At 43.2% G+C, this 22,606-nt stretch overlaps 1 protein-coding gene across 6 annotated transcripts in view; it reads right to left on the bottom strand.

The window, feature by feature from the left end:
- Positions 1–22,606, bottom strand: part of tfeb (transcription factor EB) — a 130,044-nt gene that overhangs the window by 79,406 nt on the left and 28,032 nt on the right. For 2 of the 6 annotated variants that reach the window (XM_064968584.1, XM_064968587.1), the window contains exon 2: positions 14,342–14,436. The exons of 1 other annotated variant lie outside the window; for it this stretch is intronic. The gene's annotated coding sequence lies outside the window, so the exon portion shown is untranslated. Of the gene's footprint in view, positions 1–14,330; positions 14,437–16,522; positions 16,677–22,606 lie in introns of those variants that run through there. 3 more of the 6 variants (XM_064968589.1, XM_064968586.1, XM_064968590.1) reach the window with 3 other exon arrangements.

Genomic DNA, 22,606 nt, shown 5'->3' with positions numbered 1-22,606 from the left:
CACTCGATCTGGGGCTCCACGCAAGATCTCACTCCGTTGGGTCAAAATGATTACAAGAACGGTGAGCAAAAATCCCAGAACCACACGGGGGGACCTAAGTGAATGACCTGCAGAGAGCTGGGACCAAAGTAACAAAACCTACCATCAGTAACACACTACGCCACCAGGGACTCAAATCCTGCAGTGCCAGACGTGTCCCCCTGCTTAAGCCAGTACATGTCCAGGCCCGTCAGAAGTTTGCTAGAGAGCATTTGGATGATCCAGAAGAAGATTGGGAGAATTTAATCTGACCATATGACACCAAAATATAACTTTTTGGTAAAAACTCAACTCGTCGTGTTTGGAGGACAAAGAATGCTGAGTTGCATCCAAAGAACACCATACCTACTGTGAAGCATGGGGGTGGAAACATCATGCTTTGGGGCTGTTTTTCTGCAAAGGGACCAGGACGACTGATCCGTGTAAAGGAAAGAATGAATGGGGCCATGTATCGTGAGATTTTGAGTGAAAACCTCCTTCCATCAGCAAGGGCATTCAAGATGAAACTTGGCTGGGTCTTTCAGCATGACAATGATCCCAAACACACCGCCCGGGCAACGAAGGTCCTGGAGTTGCCTAGCCAGTCTCCAGATCTCAACCCCATAGAAAATCTTGAAAGTCTGTGTTGCCCAGCAACAGCCCAAAACGCCACTGCTCTAGGGGAGATCTACATGGAGGAATGGGCCAAAATACCAGCAACAGTGTGTGAAAACCTTGAAGACATACAGAAAATGTTTGACCTCTGTCATTGCCAACAAAGGGTATATAATAAAGTATTGAGATTAACAAAAGTTTATGACCAAATACTTATTTGCCACCATAATTTGCAAATAAATTCATTAAAAATCCTACAATGTTATTTTCTTTTCTCATTTTGTCTGTCATAGTTGAAGTATACCTATGATGAAAATTACAGGCCTCATCTTTTTAAGTGGGAGAACTTGCACAATTGGTGGCTGACTAAATACTTTTTTGCCCCTATGTATGTATGTGTGTATGTGTGTATGTATGTATGTATGTATGTATGCATGCATGCATGTATAATTACATTCCTATTGTCTTTATTGTTTTGAAACTTCTGTATGTGTAGTGTTTACTGTTAATTTGTATTGTTCATTTCACTTTTGTATATTATCTACCTCACTTGCTTTGGCAATGTTAACACATTTCCCCTGCCAATCAAGCCCATTGAATAGAAGAGAGGAGAGAGCGCGCGAGAGAGACACACAGAGAGCGAGAGACACACACAGAGACAGACAGACAGAGAGAGAGACAGACAGACAGAGAGAGAATTCTTTAACCAGGGGCGGGGCCTTCGTCAGGGTTGCAATCTGAGCCCTGCACTCTTCAATATTTACATCAACGAATTTGCCACCATTCTAGATAAATCCTCAGCCCCTGGTGTTAGTTTCCATAATTCAGAAGTTAAATGCCTACTCTTCGCAGATGACCTATGACTGCTGTCACCCACAGCACATGACCTACAGCAGAGCCTGGACCTGCTAGAGCAGTACTGCCAGACCTGGGCCCTGGCAGTAAACCCCAAAAATACTAAAACAATGATTTTCCAGAGAAGATCCAGATCTCAGGGAATTAGATCAAAGTTCTCAATTGGTACAAAATATATAGAGTACTGCACACACTACAATTACTTAGGTTTAAAAATAAGCTCAACTAGACACCTTAATGAGGCAGTGAATGAACAGAGAGAAAGCATGCAGGGCATTCTACACCATTAAAAAAACAAATTCTAATTGAAATACCTATTAAAATCTGGCTAAACCTAATTGAATATGTCATTGAACCAATTGCACTTTATGGTAACGAGGTGTGGGTCCACTTGCAAAACAAGATTTCATCAAATGGGACAAACACCCCCATTGAAACCCTGCATGCAGAGTTCTGTAAGATTCTCTTACATGTCCAGAGGAAAACTACAAACAATACATGCAGGGCAGAATTAGGCCAATATCCACTAATAACAAAAACTCAAAAAAGAGCAATTAAGTTTTGGAAACATCTAAAATACAGTGATCTCCTCTCATATCATTACCAAGCCCTAAAATGCCAAGAGCTGAGCAAAGAAAAGAGTCCCCTCATCCAGCTGGTCCTGGGCTGAGTTCACAAACCTGCTCTACTAACACACTGAAGCCTCAGGACCAGAACATCCAATCAATCAGAATAAACCAAATTACAACAGTCAAAACAAAACTACATTGCGTATTGGGAAACACAAGCACAAAGCAAAATGCAGTGCTATCTGGCCCTAAATCGACAGTACATTACATACATTTACATTTAAGTCATTTGGCAGACGCTCTTATCCAGAGCGACTTACAAATTGGTGAATTCACCTTATGACATCCAGTGGAACAGCCACTTTACAATAGTGCATCTAAATCATTTAAGGGGGGGGTGAGAAGGATTACTTTATCCTATCCTAGGTATTCCTTAAAGAGGTGGGGTTTCAGGTGTCTCCGGAAGGTGGTGATTGACTCCGCTGTCCTGGCGTCGTGAGGGAGTTTGTTCCACCATTGGGGGGCCAGAGCAGCGAACAGTTTTGACTGGGCTGAGCGGGAACTGTACTTCCTCAGTGGTAGGGAGGCGAGCAGGCCAGAGGTGGATGAACGCAGTGCCCTTGTTTGGGTGTAGGGCCTGATCAGAGCCTGGAGTACACTATGGCTAAATATTTGACCATGGTTACTGATCAAAACCTTAGAAAAACCTTGACAAAGTACAGGCTCAGTGAGCACAGCCTTGCCATTGAGAAGGGTAGACACAGGAAAACCTGGCTGCCTGTTGAGGAAAGGCTGTGCAACCACTGCACAACTGCAGAACCTGAGACGGAGCTGCATTTCCTGACAAAAATTTTAAAAAATATATAAAACAATTAGAGTGTCATTTCCCCAAATTTGAAACCCTTATTCAAGGCTTTAAAGACCTCTCTGATGAGCGTAGGCTACCCGTCCTGTTGGGGGAGGACGCAAAGAGCTGTGGGTTGGCAGCGCACGACATTGCTACCTAAGATGAGGGACAGTGTCTGACAAACCAATCAACCTGCACATGTCCTCTACTGTATGCTTATTGTTTTTGTTCAATGTATGGTTATTTTGACCCTTGGTTATTGTTGTCCCGTTGACACTTTCGATTCTCATTTTTTATATTGTAAATATCCAAAATAAGCTTTAGCAATATGTACATTGTTACGTCATGCCAATAAAGCAAATTGAAAGAGAAAGACACACACACACACAGAGCGAGAGCGCGAGAGACACACAGAGCGAGAGCGCGAGAGACACACAGAGCGAGAGCGCGAGAGACACACAGAGCGAGAGCGCGAGAGACACACAGAGCGAGAGACACAGAGCGAGAGAGCGAGAGACACAGAGCGAGAGAGCGAGAGACACAGAGCGAGAGAGCGAGAGACACAGAGCGAGAGAGCGAGAGACACAGAGCGAGAGACACAGAGCGAGAGAGCGAGAGACACAGAGCGAGAGAGCGAGAGACACAGAGCGAGAAAGCGAGAGACAGAGCGAGAGACACAGAGCGAGAGACACAGAGCGAGAGAGCGAGAGACACAGAGCGAGAGAGCGAGACAGAGCGAGACACACAGCGAGAGAGCGAGACACACAGCGAGAGAGCGAGACACACAGCGAGAGAGCGAGACACACAGCGAGAGAGCGAGACACACAGCGAGAGAGCGAGAGACACAGCGAGAGAGCGAGAGACACAGCGAGAGACACAGCGAGAGACACAGCGAGAGACACAGCGAGAGACACAGCGAGAGACACAGCGAGAGACACAGCGAGAGACACAGCGAGAGAGCGAGACACAGAGCAAGAGACAGACTTTCTATTGTGAGACGTATGCCACCTAAAGCCCTAAATAACTCTTCTCACTCTCTGTTCCCCTTTTGAGGAACACCCTATTCCCCTGAGTCCTCTGTGTGCACACACACTGTTTGTTTGTGTGTGTGTGTGCACACACTGTTTTGTGTGTGTGTGCGTGCGGGGGACGCTTGTCACTGAACATGGAGACCTTGCAGTTAGTGTCCGTAACATGCCAGTATACAGCCGTTACTGGCAGACATGCACACAGTGACAGTGAGTTTTCTGCCCGGCTTCACAGCACCCGTTTCTTCCCATTTGGTCTTGCCACACAAACAGCTGCTTCCGACAACCATGGACACACCCAATCAGCAATTCTGACTACATAGACACCAACCTAACACTCAGAGTGTGAATTACACTACATGGCCAAAAGTATGTGCTCGTCAAACATTTTGTTCCAATATCATGGGCATAAATACAGAGTTGGTCCCCCCTTTTGCTGCTATAACAGCCTAGATTGCTGAGGGGACTTGCTTCCATTAATGGGCTCTGTGCAGGCCAGTCAAGTTCTTCCACACTAAAATCGACAAACCAAAAAACACCTCGCTTTGTGCACAGGGGCATTGTCGTGCTGAAACAAGAAAAGGGCCTTCCCCAAACTGTTGCCACAAAGTTGGGAGCACAGAATCGTTGAGAATGTCATTGGAACTAAGGGGCCATGAAAAGCAGTCCCAGACCATTATTCCTCCTCCAAACATTAGTTTCCAATATGCATTCAGGTAGGTAGCGTTCTCCTGGCATCCACCAAACCCAGATGTGTGCTTTGTGCTTGCGTGAAATAACTTGCAGTGATTGTAATTAGTGCTCCACTCTTGTAGTCTGAATTAGCCCCGTACACTAGTGGGACTTGGCCTATATGGAGGGGGCTAAATGAAAATGTTTCTTACATAAGAAATATGGAAAGCATATGCATTACCATGGTAGCAATTAAAAGGGAAAATTATTAGACTAAACGTAAGGACAACAGTCCACCTGACAAGCCTGATTTTATCAGCATTTCACATTTACTATACTTTTCACCACATTTGTTGATAACAAAATCTGAAAATGCTCTGGATACATTCAGCAATATAATAGGAAAATTCTTTGAAAATTTGAGATAGGTGCAACGTAAGACAACACTATGTTGAGTGAGATGTCTTAGTGGTAATTACAAGTGGCCACACACCTCTCCAAAGTGTGAAGTTTCTAATTCATTTCAATACACTTTTATTTGCTCTCCAAGCTGTGCCATTGAGGAACTAGAGCAACCACATTTTTTCTTGTTTTGAACACAGCCCTGCATCCCAGCCATTACACAATAACTGTTGTGTACGCAGTCCAATAGAAATTGCAATCTGGGTCAGGTGGGCATAATTTGAAAGCTTGTTCCAACCCCACCCTGTATAATTGGGTCCTGGACTTCCTGACGGGCTGCCCCCAGGTGGTGAAGGTAGGAAACAACATCGCCACTTTGCTGATCCTCAACACTGGGACCCCACAAGGGTGCGTGCTCAGCCCGCTCCTCTACTCCCTGTTCACCCATGACTGAGTGTCCATGCACTCCAACTCAATTATCAAGTTTGCAGACGGTACAACAGTACTAGGCTCGACTACCAACAACGACAAGAGGTGGTGAGGGCATTCGGAGTGTGTTGCCAGGAAAATAACCTCTCACTCAACATTAACAAAACAAAGGAGATGATCGTGGATTTCAGGAAACAGCAGAGGGTCACCTAAATCCCTTAAACTTTTAGACGCACAATTGAGAGCATCCTGTCAGGCTACATCCTGTCAGGCTGTATCACCATCTGGTATGGCAACTGCACCGCCCACAACAGCAGGGCTCACCAGAGGGTGGGTGCAGTCTGCACAACGCATCACCAGGGGCAAACTACCTGCCCTGCAAGACACCTACAACACCTGATGTCACAGAAAATATTGAAAAGATAATCAAGGACAACAACCACCCAAGCCACAGCCTGTTCACCCCGCTACCATCCAGAAGGCGAGGTAAGAACAGGTGAATCAAAGCTGGGACGAGAGACTGAAAAACAGCTTCTATCTCAAGGCCCGTCAGACTGTTAAACAGCCATCACTAACAGAGGCTTCTGCCTACATACAGACTTGAAATCATTGGCCACTTTAATAAATTGATCACTAGTCACTTAAATAATGCCACTTTAATAATGTTTACATATCTTGCATTACTCATCTCATATGTACAGTTGAAGTGGGAAGTTTACATACACTTAGGTTGGAGTCAATAGAACTTGTTTTTCAACCAACCACTCCACAAATTTCTTGTTAACAAACTATAGTTTAGGCAAGTCGGGTAGGACATCTACATGACAAGTAATTTTTCCAACAATTGTTTACAGACAGATTATGGTAGCAATTAAAAGGGACAGATTATTTCACTGTATCACAATTCCAGTGGGTCAGAAGTTTATACACTAAGTTGACTGTGCCTCTTCAAACAGCTTGGAAAATTCCAGAAAATGTCATGGCTTTATAAGCTTCTGATAGGCTAATTGACATCATTTGAGTCAATTGGAGGTATACCTGTGGATGTATTTCAAGGCATACCTTCAAACTCAGTGCCTCTTTGCTTGACATCATGGGAAAATCTAAAGAAATCAGCCAAGACCTCAGATAAAAATGGTAGACCTCCACAAGTCTGGTTCATCCTTGGAAGTAATTTCCAAATGCCTGAAGGTACCACGCTCATCTATACAAACAATAGTATGCAAGTATAAACACCATGGGACCACGCAGCCGTTATACTGCTCAGGAAGGAGACACGTTCTGTCTCCTAGAGATGAACGTACTTTGTTGCAAAAAGTGCAAATCAATCTCAGAACAACAGCAAAGGACCTTGTGAAGATGCTGGAGGAAACAGGTTCAAAAATATCTATATCCACAGTAAAACGAGTCCTATATCGACATAACCTGAAAGGCCGTTCAGTAAGGAAGAAGCCACTGCTCCAAAACCACCACAAAAAGCCAGAATACGGTTTGCAACTGCACATGGAGACAAAGATGGTACTTTTTGGAGAAATGTCCTCTGGTCTGATGAAACAAAAATAGAACTGTTTGGTGCTGCTGCTCCAGCTTCAACTGTTCTGCCTGCGGCTATGGAACCCTGACTTGTTCACTGGACGTGCTTACCTGTCCCAGACCTCCTACCTGTCCCAGACCTGCTGTTTTCAACTCTCTAGAGATAGCAGGAGCAGTAGAGATACTCTGAATGATCGGCTATGAAAAGCCAACTGACATGTACTCCTGAGGGGCTGACCTGTTGCATCCTCGACAACCACTGTGATTATTATTATTTGACCCTGCTAGTCATCTATGAACATTTGAACATCTTGGCCATGTTCTGTTATAACCTCCACCCGGCATAGCCAGAAGAGGACTGGCCACCCCTCATAGCCAGGTTCCTCTCTCGGTTTCGGCCTTTCTATGGAGATTTTCTTAGCCACCGTGCTTCTACACCTGCATTGCTTACTGTTTTAGGCTGGGTTTCTGTACAGCACTTTAATATATCAGCTGATGTAAGAAGGTCTATATAAATAAATTTGGGACATAATGACCATTTTGGAGGACAAATGGGGAGGCTTGCAAGCCGAAGAAAACCATCCTAACCGTGAAGCACGGGGGTGGCAGCATCATGTTGTGGGGGTGCTTTGCTACAGGAGGGACTGGTGCACTTCACAAAATAGATGGTGTCATGAGGAAGGAAAATGTATGTAGATATATTGAAGCAACATCTCAAGACATCAGTCGGGAAATTAAAGCTTGGTCACAAATGGGTCTTCAAAATTGACATTGACCCCAAGCATACTTCCAAAGTTGTGGCAAAATGGCTTCAGGACAACAGAGTCAAGGTATTGGAGTGGCCTTCACCAAGCCATTACCTCAATCCTATAGAACATTTGTGGGCAGAACTGAACACGTGTGTGTAAGCAAGGAGTCCTACAAACCTGACTCCGTTACACCAGCTCTGTCAGGAGAAATGATAAATAAAATCTGAAATAAATCCTTCTCTCTACTATTATTCTGACATTTCACATTCTTAAAATAAAGTGGTGATCCTAACTGCCCTAAGACAGGGAATTCTTAGGATTAAATGTCAGGAATTGTGAAAAACTAAGCTAAGGTGTATGTAAAACTAAGCTAAGGTGTATGTAAACTTCAAACTTCAACTGTACATTGTTTTTTTATACCATCTTGCATATGCCACGGTCATTGCTCATCCATATACAGTGCCTTGCGAAAGTATTCGGCCCCCTTGAACTTTGCAACCTTTTGCCACATTTCAGGCTTCAAACATAAAGATATAAAACTGTATTTTTTTGTGAAGAATCAACAACAAGTGGGACACAATCATGAAGTGGAACAACATTTATTGGATATTTCAAACTTTTTTAACAAATCAAAAACCAAAAATGGGCGTGCAAAATTATTCAGCCCCTTTACTTTCAGTGCAGCAAACTCTCCAGAAGTTCAGTGAGGATCTCTGAATGATCCAATGTTGACCTAAATGACTAATGATGATAAATACAATCCACCTGTGTGTAATCAAGTCTCCGTATAAATGCACCTGCACTGTGATAGTCTCAGAGATCCGTTAAAAGCGCAGAGAGCATCATGAAGAACAAGGAACACACCAGGCAGGTCCGAGATATTGTTGTGAAGAAGTTTAAAGTCAGATTTGGATACAAAAATATTTCCCAAGCTTTAAACATCAAGGAGCACTGTGCAAGCAATAATATTGAAATGGAAGGAGTATCAGACCACTGCAAATCTACCAAGACCTGGCCGTCCCTCTAAACTTTCAGCTCATACAAGGAGAAGACTGATCAGAGATGCAGCCAAGAGGCCCATGATCACTCTGGATGAACTGCAGAGATCTACAGCTGAGGTGGGAGACTCTGTCCATAGGACAACAATCAGTCGTATATTGCACAAATCTGGCCTTTATGGAAGAGTGGCAAGAAGAAAGCCATTTCTTAAAAATATCCATAAAAAGTGTCGTTTAAAGTTTGCCACAAGTCACCTGGGAGACACACCAAACATGTGGAAGAAGGTGCTCTGGTCAGATGAAACCAAAATTGAACTTTTTGGCAACAATGCAAAACGTTATGTTTGGCGTAAAAGCAACACAGCTCATCACCCTGAACACACCATACCCACTGTCAAACATGGTGGTGGCAGCATCATGGTTTGGGCCTGCTTTTCTTCAGCAGGGACAGGAATGATGGTTAAAATTGATGGGAAGATGGATGGAGCCAAATACAGGACCATTCTGGAAGAAAACCTGATGGAGTCTGCAAAAGACCTGAGACTGGGACAGAGATTTGTCTTCCAACAAGACAATGATCCAAAACATAAAGCAAAATCTACAATGGAATGGTTCAAAAATAAACATATCCAGGTGTTAGAATGGCCAAGTCAAAGTCCAGACCTGAATCCAATCGAGAATCTGTGGAAAGAACTGAAAACTGCTGTTCACAAATGCTCTCCATCCAACCTCACTGAGCTCGAGCTGTTTTGCAAGGAGGAATGGGAAAAAATTTCAGTCTCTCGATGTGCAAAACTGATAGACATACCCCAAGTGACTTACAGCTGTAAAAGGTGGCGCTACAAAGTATTAACTTAAGGGGGCTGAATAATTTTGCACGCCCAATTTTTCAGTTTTTGATTTGTTAAAAAAGTTTGAAATATCCAATAAATGTTGTTCCACTTCATGATTGTGTCCAACTTGTTGATTCTTCACAAAAAAATACAGTTTTATATCTTTATGTTTGAAGCCTGAAATGTGGCAAAAGGTCGCAAAGTTCAAGGGGGCCGAATACTTTCGCAAGGCACTGTATGTACACTGCTCAAAAAATAAAGGGAACACTTAACACAATGTAACTCCAAGTCAATCACACTTCTGTGAAATGAAACTGTCCACTTAGGAAGCAACACTGATTGACAATAAATTTCACATGCTGTTGTGCAAATGGAATAGACAACAGGTGGAAATCATAGGCAATTAGTAAGACACCCCCAATAAAGGAGTGGTTCTGCAGGTGCTGACCACAGACCACTTCTCAGTTCCTATGCTTCCTGGCTGATGTTTTGGTCACTTTTGAATGCTGGTGGTGCTTTCACTCTAGTGGTAGCATGAGACGGAGTCTACAAACCACACAAGTGGCTCAGGAGTGCAGCTCATCCAGGATGGCACATCAATGCAAGCTGTGGCAAGAAGGTTTGCTGTGTCTGTCAGCGTAGTGTCCAGAGCACGGAGGCACTACCAGGAGACAGGCCAGTACATCAGGAGACGTGGAGGAGGCAGTAGGAGGGCAACAACCCAGTAGCAGGACCGCTACCTCCGCCTTTGTGCAAGGAGGAGCAGGGGGAGCACTGCCAGAGCCCTGCAAAATGACCTCCACAGCAGGCCACAAATGTGCATGTGCCTGCTCAAACGGTCAGAAACAGACTCCATGAGGGTGGTATGAGGGCCCGACGTCCACATGTGGGGGTTGTGCTTATAGCCCAACACTGTGCAGGACGTTTGGCATTTGCCAGAGAACACCAAGATTGGCAAATTCGCCACTGGCGCCCTGTGCTCTTCACAGATGAAAGCAGGTTCACACTGAGCACATGTGACAGACGTGACAGTCTGGAGACGCCGTGGAGAAAGTTCTGCTGCCTGCAACATCCTCTAGCATGACCGATTTGGCGGTGGGTCAGTCATGGTGTGGGGTAGCATTTCTTTGGGGGGCCGCACAGTTCTCCATGTGCTCTCCAGAGGTAGCCTGACTGCCATTAGGTACCGAGATGAGATCCTCAGACCCATTGTGAGACCATATGCTGGTCCGGTTGGCCCTGGGTTCCTCCTAATGCAAGACAATGCTAGACCTCATGTGGCTGGAGTGTGTCAGCAGTTCCTGCAAGAGGAAGGCATTGATGCTATGGACTGGCCCGCCCGTTCCCCAGACCTGAATCCAATTGAGCACATCTGGGACATCATGTCTCGCTCCATCCACCAACGCCACGTTGCACCACAGACTGTCCAGGAGTTGGCGGATGCTTTAGTCCAGGTCTGGGAGGAGATCCCTCAGGAGACCATCCGCCACCTCATCAGGAGAATGCCCAGGCGTTGTAGGGAGGTCACACAGGCACGTGGAGGCCACACACACTACTGAGCCTCATTTTGACTTGTTTTAAGGACATTACATCAAAGTTGGATCAGCCTGTAGTGTGGTTTTCCACTTTAATTTGAAGTGTGACTCCAAATCCAGACCTCCATGGGTTGATAAATTTGATTTCCATTGATAATTTGTGTGATTTTGTTGTCAGCACATTCAACTATGTAAAGAAAAAACGATTTAATAAGAATTTCATTCATTCAGATCTAGGCTGTGTTATTTTAGTGTTCCCTTTATTTTTTTGAGCAGTGTATATATTCTTATTCCATTCCTTCACTAGATTGTGTGTTTAAGGTTTTGTTGTGGAATTTGTTCGATATTAGGTTTTGTTGTGGAATTGTTAGATACTGTTACTGATACTGATAACCTGTTAGATACTGCTGCACTGTCGGATCTAGAAGCACAAGCATTTCGCTACACTCGCAATAACATCTGCTAACCATGTGTATGTGACCAATTAAATTGTATTTGATTGCCAACATGACTAGCTAAATTACAAAAATAAATCTTAGTGTTAGGCTTTCACAATGCAATTTAGAGAAGCAGATCATTATGGCATGCATACTACATAGAATGTAGTCATGAGTGCATTCAGAGAAGCAGATCATTATGGCATGCATACTACATAGAATGTAGTCATGAGTGCATTCAGATGCGTGGTCCGCAGCCAATTTTCTCAATACAACAAACTCATTCTGTTCAGGACAACCCCGGGGTATGACACCATGTCATCTTCTAACTGTACATCAAACACAATGATCATAAACCTTGACACTGTAGATTACATGAGTTTTATTATATGGGAATGTGAAGTGGAGTAATGGGTGTTTGGCTTGTATGACATGAAAGCGATTTATTATAATCTAATCTTTCAAAATACTTAGAGTCCTCGTAATGTACACCATTTAAATCACTCAGCATTTACCCCCCACAGAGGAATCACTGCAATCCAATTTAGGTGCTTATTGTCCAAATCTGCCATTTTCAACCTGTAAAGGGCCACTGGATTCATCGTGCTGACAAATGGCCAGACATTTTTTGTAACAAGAAAAGTCCAGACACCTGAAAAGGGTCTGAAATACAGGAAGCAAATACAGCTGCGTCTGTCCCGAGCTCATTGGCGCAGGAAACTGAGGTGCCCAGTTGAAACAATGTTAAAAGTTCTCTGGCAGGCTGGACCCAGTCGAGACAATGTTGTAAGTTCACTAGCGAAAGCTTAAAACAGATGGAGAGAGGGGCAGACAGGCAGAGAAGAGAGATTAATGTGATTGAAAGAACCTGAACCAACTGTCACTGGTTTAAACCATGACACAGAGGTGGGGGTGTTCATTTAATTTGGAATAAGTTTTCATATTTACCACTGTGGCAATACAAATTTGAATTTTAAACAAATAGAATAGTGGTTAAATTTGAGTCCCCCCAAAGTTAGACTTTTGTTGCATTTAGGGGAGTGCATGTCTCATTTGAGGGGGCTGAAACCTCACGGGCCCTGTAACTCACACACTGCTTATACTCCTAAATGACAAAGACCAACACTTCCCCAACTACACACTCTAAACCTGGTCCATCAACTTTCTGATCTAGGGTCAGTTTTTATATACTGTAGCTTTAACAACAAACAGATATTCAGTATAATTGAATAACAAAATGAATCAGATTCACAGGTACTTGAAAATCATTATTTCTCAGTCTGAAACTTGATATGTAATTTGAGGGAAATTTCACTGAATCATATTTGTCACATGAGATGCAGTGTCATCCAACACAGACTACTGTAGGTAGTGAGAAACACACACCTCTGTGGTTCCCTCATTTACTCTGTGAGAGACAGTGACTGGTAAATAGCTGCTATTCACCCTCAGATCAGATACACCAAATATAACAAACACCTCCATCTGATATCATAGACTGAGCAGGGCTGCATTCACTCAGAGGAGATGTGGTTTGAGAAGACTCAACCACAGAGAGGGAACAGAGAGTTAAGGGGTTTCCCTACTTCTATACAGGGGCAGCTACAGGTTAGGGATGGGATTACGACCCTGAAAAGGTGAATCCAGGTGACTCCAGGTACCAGTTCCTTTAACACTGACCACTAGCTCTTCATAGGGTCCGGATGTTGTCCTGACCACATGAACTAAGCAGGAACATATTAAATGGGCGATTCCACAACAGCATGGCCCGCAATTTAATTATTATTAGAATTAAAGTGGCCCTTTTACACCTACAGCATACATGCCTCCTGTAATGATCAGTGAACGTGCATGCCTCCTGTAATGATCAGTGAACGTGCATGCCTCCTGTAATGATCAGTGAACGTGCATGCCTCCTGTAATGATCAGTGAACGTGCATGCCTCCTGTAATGATCAGTGAACGTGCATGCCTCCTGTAATGATCAGTGAACGTGCATGCCTCCTGTAATGATCAGTGAACGTGCATGCCTCCTGTAATGATCAGTGAACGTGCATGCCTCCTGTAATGATCAGTGAACGTGCATGCCTCCTGTAATGATCAGTGAACGTGCATGCCTCCTGTAATGATCAGTGAACAACTTTCCATAGTGGGCTCTCTGCCAAAGTTGAATAAATTATATACATATAAAATTACATCATTGATTAATGATCTATCACAGCCCTCCTTTAGGATTGCAGCAAACCAACAGTGAAGGGAGTTGACTTTGAATCCATTTTCCCATTCACTGAGTTGGGGGTGCTCATAAAATAGATCAGAGCTTTAAAAGTTGTAGAGAGCCCACTAGAAATGTAATGTAGATTATATTGCTTAAAACAATATGTCTAAATATGAACCAAATCAAAAAGTGTACTTTTGACATATTAATAGTTTCAATGACAAATAAAGTCTGAATATAGCAATACTCCATATTTTAAAGCACACTACTAGGAGTATAATGACACCTAGATGTTGTCTATTAGGTACAGTTAACAGATCATTGGGCTGAAAAATGTCCACTTTCATGAAAATGTTTTGTGCCAAATGTAAAAAAAAAAAAAAACATCCTTCCTCCCAATGAAGTTTCTGAGAATTGCCAGAACAATCTGAGATACCAAAATTAAATGGCATCGAATTGCCAGCATGGCAATTATCCATTATTAAACCAGGGAAGTCACATTCGGATAGCATCCCTTCACTCCCTCTCTGAATACAGTTAACACAAAGGAACACCAAGACCAAAAAGTGAGAAGCAAACAGTGACACACACACATTTACTGTACCTCTTTGTAAGTAAAGTGGTGCTGAGAGAGTGAGAAGGGGGGGTGCTCCTCCCACTGCTCCCTACATCTCTGGACACCCTGGAGAGGACTGGAAACTACAGGCAGACACAGAGAGAAAAGAAATCTATGAGACTACAGTAGTACCTGGATGTGCACTGCTGTAACAAGGTAGTACTTTGTTATATTAGTAGGACAGTACAGTAGCACAGGTCACTGTTCTAGTCAGGTGGTCTGGCATCATAGGCTACTGTGAGGCAACGGCACACATACTCAGGCTTATAGTAGAAATTACTTTCCAAAACAATTGATGCAAAACACCGTGTGGAGGTGTGTGAGTACAGCACATCAATTTAATTGCGTATGTGCTCACAACAATGTCAGCGAGCTAGCAGACACTGACAGAGAGCTTCATCTCCTTCATTGGCACTTGAATGTTGACTAGACCGGGTACGCATGTGCTTGCACCATCGCTCGCATGTTGATTTTGTCTATCCACATCAGATGCAATCAGGAGACGCAGGTTGAAGTATCAAAACGAACTCTGAACCAACTGTATTAATTTGGTGATAGGTTGAAACACATGAAACGTTCATGGACATTTAGCTAGCTAGCTTGCAGGGGCTAGCTAATTTGTCCTAGGATATAAAAATTGGGTTGTTATTTTACCTGAAACACAGTCCTTTTTTATGGGATCTTTGTAGATTGAGTCACATGAAATAGTGTGTTCTCTACTCCAAAAATGAATCCACAGATATAAGGTGAAACCTAGTTAGTTTCTGGTAAACAATTATTTTTTCTTCTGTGGACTTTATATGGCGGTTGGCAACCAACTTTAAGGTGCATTGCCACCACCAACTGGACTGGAGTGTGGACCTCAGTTCATCTTTCAATCACCCACATGGGTATATGCTCCTAAAAACCAATGAGGAAATGGGAACGTCAAGCATCAAAGATAGAAGTCCAAGTTCTATTTTAGCGCCTGGCTAAGCAGATGATCGTTGACACACGCAAGCAGTTTGGAAGAAATGATTGAATAACATGTGTGAATGTATTTTGCAACGCTCACACACGTAACACGAGTCGTATGGTCAGCATGTTATCTGAAAGCAGAGGGCCGCCCGTATGGTCAGCATGTTATCTGAAAGCAGAGGGCCGCCCGTATGGTCAGCATGTTATCTGAAAGCAGAGGGCCGCCCGGCATGGCGGATGTTTTTGCGACCTTATTTTCCACAGAGAGCAAAGAGGAGGAGCTAAGTATGTAAGCAAGTTACCAGGATGTTGCTTTCCCCTGTCCATGTCCTTAATGTCAGTGGAAAAGACGAGGAGAGAACGACACTTTACACTGAGGTGCAGCCCGATCCATATTCAAAATCAGTCTTAGATAAAGACAAAAGAGCTGCATCATCAAAATAACCACAAAAACACAATGTTTCCCTTCCTCATGGGCTTGGATTTCACAACTCCTAGTGAGATCAGGAGTGAAGCAACAACTTCCTCCGTTACAGCAGGCCAGGGAAACAACCTGCCTGCCTGGCCTCAACCATATCAACCACACAAATCATAAAAAAGGGCTATGCACGTTCAGGTCAACATAAATCATGGTTTTCCTCCTTCCCCTCTAAATCAGGGACTAATTCAAACCTGTCACAGTAGCAGATGAATGAACTCTCTGGCCTCAACGTTCCACATCTGAATTATCTTTACTAGGCCTGTAGGCAAGGCCTTTACCATACAAATTAACCACTGTGCTATTTCACTCGAAAATACAATAGCCAGCAAGACCTTGAGGACCAGTGGATACTCCCACATTTCCATATAAATTACAGAAAAACACCACGAGGCATTAGAAGATCATTTTGCCATTGGTTGAAGTAATAGAAATGGTTTGGATGCGCATAACTGAGTTCTTTAATAATAAACATGATTCTTTCATTTTGCATGGCAAGTTGCCCATTATACAATGAAGCCAGCCTACCCAACAACCCACCACACAAAGCATGTATTCAAACAACCTTCCAGTGGCCCAGTGACAAATTATAGCCCATTCCTTGCTCACGACCCAAAAGCACAATGAGGAAATTCCAGAGTCCAGTCGTTTCCAAACAGAGACAATCCCACAGCTTGATGGAAACAGACAGATGTGGGGAAAAGATCACGACACAGGTAATCCCACATCCTTACCAGGGAGAAGGATAATCCTCAGAGCAACATAGTCTGTTACTGTATCCCAGACACCTCTACTACACACAAAACGAGAGACACGCTCTGCTAGGCTGGTTGAGCTCTTATAGACACTCTCTCTCTCTGGTCTCTGCTCGTGACACTGTGCCTCTCCACTCAAAAATAGTCACAGGGACATGGTTAGTCCCTGTCCCTTCCTCCTCAAGCCAACTATGTTCCCTCTCCTATTCCTCCACTTCCCCAAAATTAACCAGAATGCTGTCCATGGGAGAAACATATTTTTTTTACACCTTTATTTAACTAGGCTTGTCAGTCAAGAACAAATTCTTATATTCAATGACGGCCTAGGAACAGTGGGTTAACTGCCTGTTCAGGGGCAGAACGACAGATTTGTACCTTGTCAGCTCGGGGGTTTGAACTTGCAACCTTCCGGTTACTAGTCCAACGCTCTAACCACTAGGCTACCCTGCTGCTCCATGGGGGACTCAGTGTCCGGATCGCCGCACCTGCCAAAAACACAGAATTCCCACAGAACTCCGCTCCCATGCTTGGGAAATCCATTCCTCACACACACACGCGAGAAAGAGGGGGCCGCGCCATCTGACAGAGCAAGTCAGGGCCTGACGCCCTCGACACAGACTCCTGTCCACTGACACACACTTCCACAATGATAAGAATCTCTGATAACACCTGCACAAGCTCCTGAAGACAAGCAGGTAATACATGTTTATTGCGCTTGGTATCTCCAGTTGGTTATCAGTAGAAGGTGGCAGGCCATTATGTTGCCTGTTACAGGACAGAGTGCGATTCAAACATGTAGTCTGAAGACTGGAAATAAATGGCATTTTTCATCAGATAACAGCCTCAGGAATGACACTGCAGAGACCTAAACACATGGGTGTAGAGGCAGAACCAAACATTCCCTAAACCATTTTTAAGAAATGCTACAGTTGACCAACCATAAATTGAGTCACAGTAGATCTCATACCATGAAAACAACAAACATGTCCTCATGATTATTTTAAGAGGAAATCTTGGTCTAAATAATTAAAGGAGGGGTTTATATAGCTGGAATGACAGCAAAAGACACATTCCACCTGTACACAGGTAGGAGTTTCTCCCAAATCTGTTCAGAAAAGTTTAGCCCCATCTGCTGGTGCCACTCTGCACTCTCGGTATAAATTGACATCAGATCTAGGATCAGATTACCCTACTCCCAATACTAACTCATTAGGGTGGTGGATTACAAGGTAGACACAGTATGATGACGCGACTCAAAGCAAATACATGGGTCAACTTCCGTAACACCTTAGAGCATTGAAGCAGGAGGCTAAACTTCTGTATTGTTGCCATAGCTACTACGTTGTATCAGCGTGAAAGGCACACGTGCACATGCGCAGATACTCTGTGAGAACAAAGTATTTCATTGCACTCATCTCAATATCTGCAGTGCTGTACATTGCAATGTCATCTCACCAAGTCTACCTTTAACATCTGACCCTGTATCAGTAGTTACAGGTGCACTATTGTCCACCAATAGTTCACCTAATTTCAGTTTGTGACACAAAACAAGCAAGTATAGTGTATAGAATCATCATACCATCTAAACCGCAGTGAAATAAATACATTTTCCATACCCCCCCCCCCCCCCAAAAAAAAAAAAAAAATGTTTCAGATGTTTGAAGTTGGTGTGCAAAATCAAAACTTGTGCATGTGACACACAGAACAGATATACCGCTCCTTACATGCTGACCAGACCAGACACGTCACGTGCGCGAGCATCACAAAATACATTTAGAAATCCATGTTATTCAATTATTTCACCCACACTGCTCGCGTCTGCAACGGCAAGGGCTAAAATAGAAGTCCTTCCTATTTCTGACGCAGATCACGCTGAAAGTCATCTCCTCATTGGTTTATAGAAGCAGGTACCCATGTGCCATCTCCTCATTGGTTATACCCACGTGGGTGATTGAAAGACAAACTTTGTTGCCGGTTGTCGTGGTAATATAATGAAAGTTTAGATGCGATCCCCATATAATTTCAAAGATGAAAAAGCCTGGAAGGAGGAGAGATGATTAGAATCGATTGACCGTTTTATGTGTGGATTAATTGTCGGAGTAGAGGTCCTTGTGCATTTCAGGTAAAATTACAACTCAATGTTTATATCCCAGGACAAATTAGCTAGCAACAGCAAGCTAGCTAAATAGGACAAATTAACATTAGCTAGCAAGTGCAAGCTAGCTAGCTAAATTGCCATACATGTTTAATGCTTTTCAACCTGTCCCCAAATTATTGTCATTAGTTCAGAGTTTGTTTTGATATTTTAACCTGAGTGACATGATCGCGTTTGGTGTGGGGGGGGGGGGCAAAATAAATTTATGCACGATGATGCAAGCGCGCAGCCGGTTTGGGTTCCGTGTTAGGCTTGCTTTCAATGACAGATCTATAACTCATATATGTGAATTTGGTCAGGTCGCCCAAAAAGTTACATATTGCAGCTTTAAGGGCAGTTTCGAGCTACCTCCTATTCTTATTCTGCCCCTTTAAGAGATCATATCCGGTTCCCTGAATAAGGTCTGGGACAGATGGGTGACAGTGTCTCGACAGCCTAACCCAAGAGAGGGAATTCACTCCCCAGTCGCACCTCTCCACTATGGTAGCCCAAGTGGAGTGAAACTCTGGCACAAAATGGCCACCGTGGAACACCCAGGTCTGATATGCCCCCAGGGACACAGCCTATTTTTCCAAACCCTCCGATTAGATCTCTGTACCAACCTCTGATGGAGGCCCTGACAGGTTCATCCTACAGAGGAGAAAAGCCCTTTCCTCATGTAGTTGTAGAAAGTGTGAGGTGCTCTTTACCAGAAACCAGGTTGGAAAACAGACTCAATAACACACACACCAACCCTTTGACTGGGTCACATGGCTCATGTTTACAAACATCACAGGTCATGTGATCACTCAAAAGGATGACCAGACAAAACAAATCGAGACAACAAAAACAAAAAAAACGTAATGTATGGAAGACAGTGGGCTTGTTCGACATCGCAGCCGGCATCGCAGGTGAGTCACAGACTGATCTACAATTCACCTGTCATTAAAGAACTCTTAAATTATTATATGTAGATCAATCATTCAGTCCCAATTTGCCCACAATGCATCACAGATTTGATGATCTAGAACATGGCCAGCTAACTCTTAGATCATGGCTGTCACTACTAATAACCATGATAATACCATGTATTGATAATCAGTGAGAGAAGGGTAAATTGGAAAGTTGCTTATTGGCAGAAGGGAAGAATTTCCTGAACATCCTGTGGTCATTCTTATCTCCCCTAGCCTGATAAGATACTTTTGTTAATGAGCAGCATTCACTAAATATATATCCAAATGGAATCTTTGTGGTTTGGCTAAAACATGGTTGTTCTGCAGATTCTCAGGGCTGTCACCGGTCAATAATCCTCTGCTCTGAGTATTATCAAGTTATGTATTCTAGTTTTACGATAAATGTTTATCCTAATGCTTATTGGTTGGAATTGTGATGGTCAAATTATCTTACTCCACAGTGTGGCTCTGGGGACCATTGTGGACAGTGCTGTTTTTGTGTTGAGCATATTGATTGGTTGGTCAGTGTGTTTTAGATTGTGGTCTTTCACCAATCAATCAGGATCTTCCCCAGGGTGACACAGCCACATCACTCTGTGGAGCAGGCATGGGCAACGTAAGGCACGTGTGCCAAGGCTGGCACGCAAGGGTATTTGCCTTGGCACATCAAGCAATTTGATAAAATAAGTGAAATTGGCTACTGCTTTGAATTTCACACTATTTGTTAAAGTATTCCTTAGGCCTATAGTATGTGTGAAGATAATGCATCTTGGGTATTATTAAAAATACTGAGTCAAGAAGGGGAGTGTGGCTAAAATGCACAAGGTGAGTCTCTCTCCAGAATGCATTCTCTCACGCCAATTCGAGCACATTCATTGTTTCCTAACTTAATTGTGTGACTTGTTAGCCCTTTGATTGCTAGCGTCTATAAATTCCCCATGACATATCGCAAGAGAAATACATTTACCTTTAATCCCCATCATTTCTAATCTACAATGTTTGGTTACAGTAATTTCTGTTAATGCATTCAATATACTATTATAACAGTCGTTTACTCTTCTCATTGTCGGAATTGACACATTGTTTGCTGAGCACACAAACTATGCTGCACTCGTGAGAAACAAGTTTCGGTTTGTTTCATTCCACTTACGAGTTTTGTTATTTATTCATTGTCTTGTTTGGAGCATAGTATTTCTGATTGTCTCAACTCACCACCACTAGTGAGCAGTGGAGCTTCTCAACATAATTTTCTCACCTCAAACAGCAAGTAAACAAAGTCCTTTATTGTACAGTCGTGCCCAAAAGTTGAGAATGACACACACATACATTTTCACAAAGTCTTTAGATATTGTCAAATGTTACTATGGAATACTAAAGTATAATTACAAGCATTTCATAATTGTCAAAGGCTTTTATTAACAATTACATGAAGTTGATGCAAAGAGTCAATATTTGCAGTGTTGACCCTTCTTTTTCAAGACCTCTGCAATCTGCCCTGGCATGCTGTCAATTAACTTCTGGGCCACATCCTTACTGGTGGCAGCCCATTCTTGTATAATCAATGCTTGGAGTTTGTCAGAATTTGTGGGTTTTTGTTTGTCCACCTGCCTCTTGAGGATTGACCACAAGTTCTCAATGGGATTAAGGTCTGGGGAGTTTCCCGGCCAGTTTCAGTCTGTCCCTGATGCTTTTCCTGGAGAGAAGTGGCTTCTTTGCTGCCCTTCTTGACACCAGGCCATTCTCCAAAAGTCTTTGCCTCACTGTGCATGCAGATGTACTCACACCTGCCTGCTGCCATTCCTGAGCAAGCTCTGTACTGGTGGTGCCTCAATCTTGCAGCTGAATCAACATCAGGAGACAGTCCTGGTGCTTGCTGGACTTTCTTGGGCGCCCTGAAGCCTTCTTCACAACAATTGAACCACTCTCCTTGAAGTTCTTGATGATCCGAAAAATGGTTGATTTAGGTGCAACGTTACTGGCAGCAATATCCTTGCCTGTGAAGCCCTTTTTGTGCAAAGCAATGATGAAGGCACTTGTTTCCTTGCAGGTAACCATGGTTGACAGAGGAAGAACAATGATTCCAAGCAACACCCTCCTTTTGAAGCTTCCAGTCTGTTATTTGAACTCAATCAGCATGACTGAGTGATCTCTGGCCTTGTCCTCATCAACACTCACACCTGTGTTAACGAGAGAATCACTGACATGTCAGCTGGTCCTTTTGTGGCGGGGCTGAAATGCAGAGGAAATGTTTTGGGGATTCAGTTCATTTGCATGGCAAAGAGGGACTTTGCAATTAATTGCAATTTATCTGATCACTCTTCATAAGATTCTGGAGTACATGCAAATTGCCATCATACAAACTGAGGCAGCAGACTTTGTGAAAATGTATGTGTCATTCTCAAAACTTTTGGTCATGACTGTAGATCCATTGAGAATGACAATTGTTCCTCAATCAATATGACAAATCATTCCAGCTCTCTCCCTTATGATAACCAACGAGCCTTGGCATGAAAGAGAAAAATGCTCTCTGATCCAGTGGAAACATAATAAAATTCCCGATTACTTCTCCATGCATATGCATATGATTCGTAAGATATTTATTTTGATCAGGATATTTATTTTGATCAGGATATTTTCTAACTGCACTGTTTTTATTTGTTGGCTTTAAGTAGGATCTTTCTACCTAGTTGGTAATATAAAAGTTACTTGCATTGGTACAGTGCATTCAGAAAGTATTCAGAACCCTTGACTTTTTCCACTTTGTTACATTACAGCCTTATTCTAAAATTGATTCAATAGTCCCGTCAATCTACATTTACATTTACATTTAAGTCATTTAGCAGACGCTCTTATCCAGAGCGACTTACAAATTGGTGAATTCACCTTCTGACATCAGTGGAACAGCCACTTTACAAACAATACCCCATAATGACAAAGCAAAAACGTTTGCCCCGGTCTGAAGTCCTGAGTGCTCTG

The sequence above is a fragment of the Oncorhynchus masou genome, chromosome 6, assembly GCF_036934945.1.
Source record: "Oncorhynchus masou masou isolate Uvic2021 chromosome 6, UVic_Omas_1.1, whole genome shotgun sequence".
Lineage (NCBI taxonomy): Eukaryota > Metazoa > Chordata > Actinopteri > Salmoniformes > Salmonidae > Oncorhynchus > Oncorhynchus masou.
The sequence above is the reverse complement of the archived record's forward strand: the minus strand, read 5'-3'. Positions and strand labels throughout refer to the sequence as shown.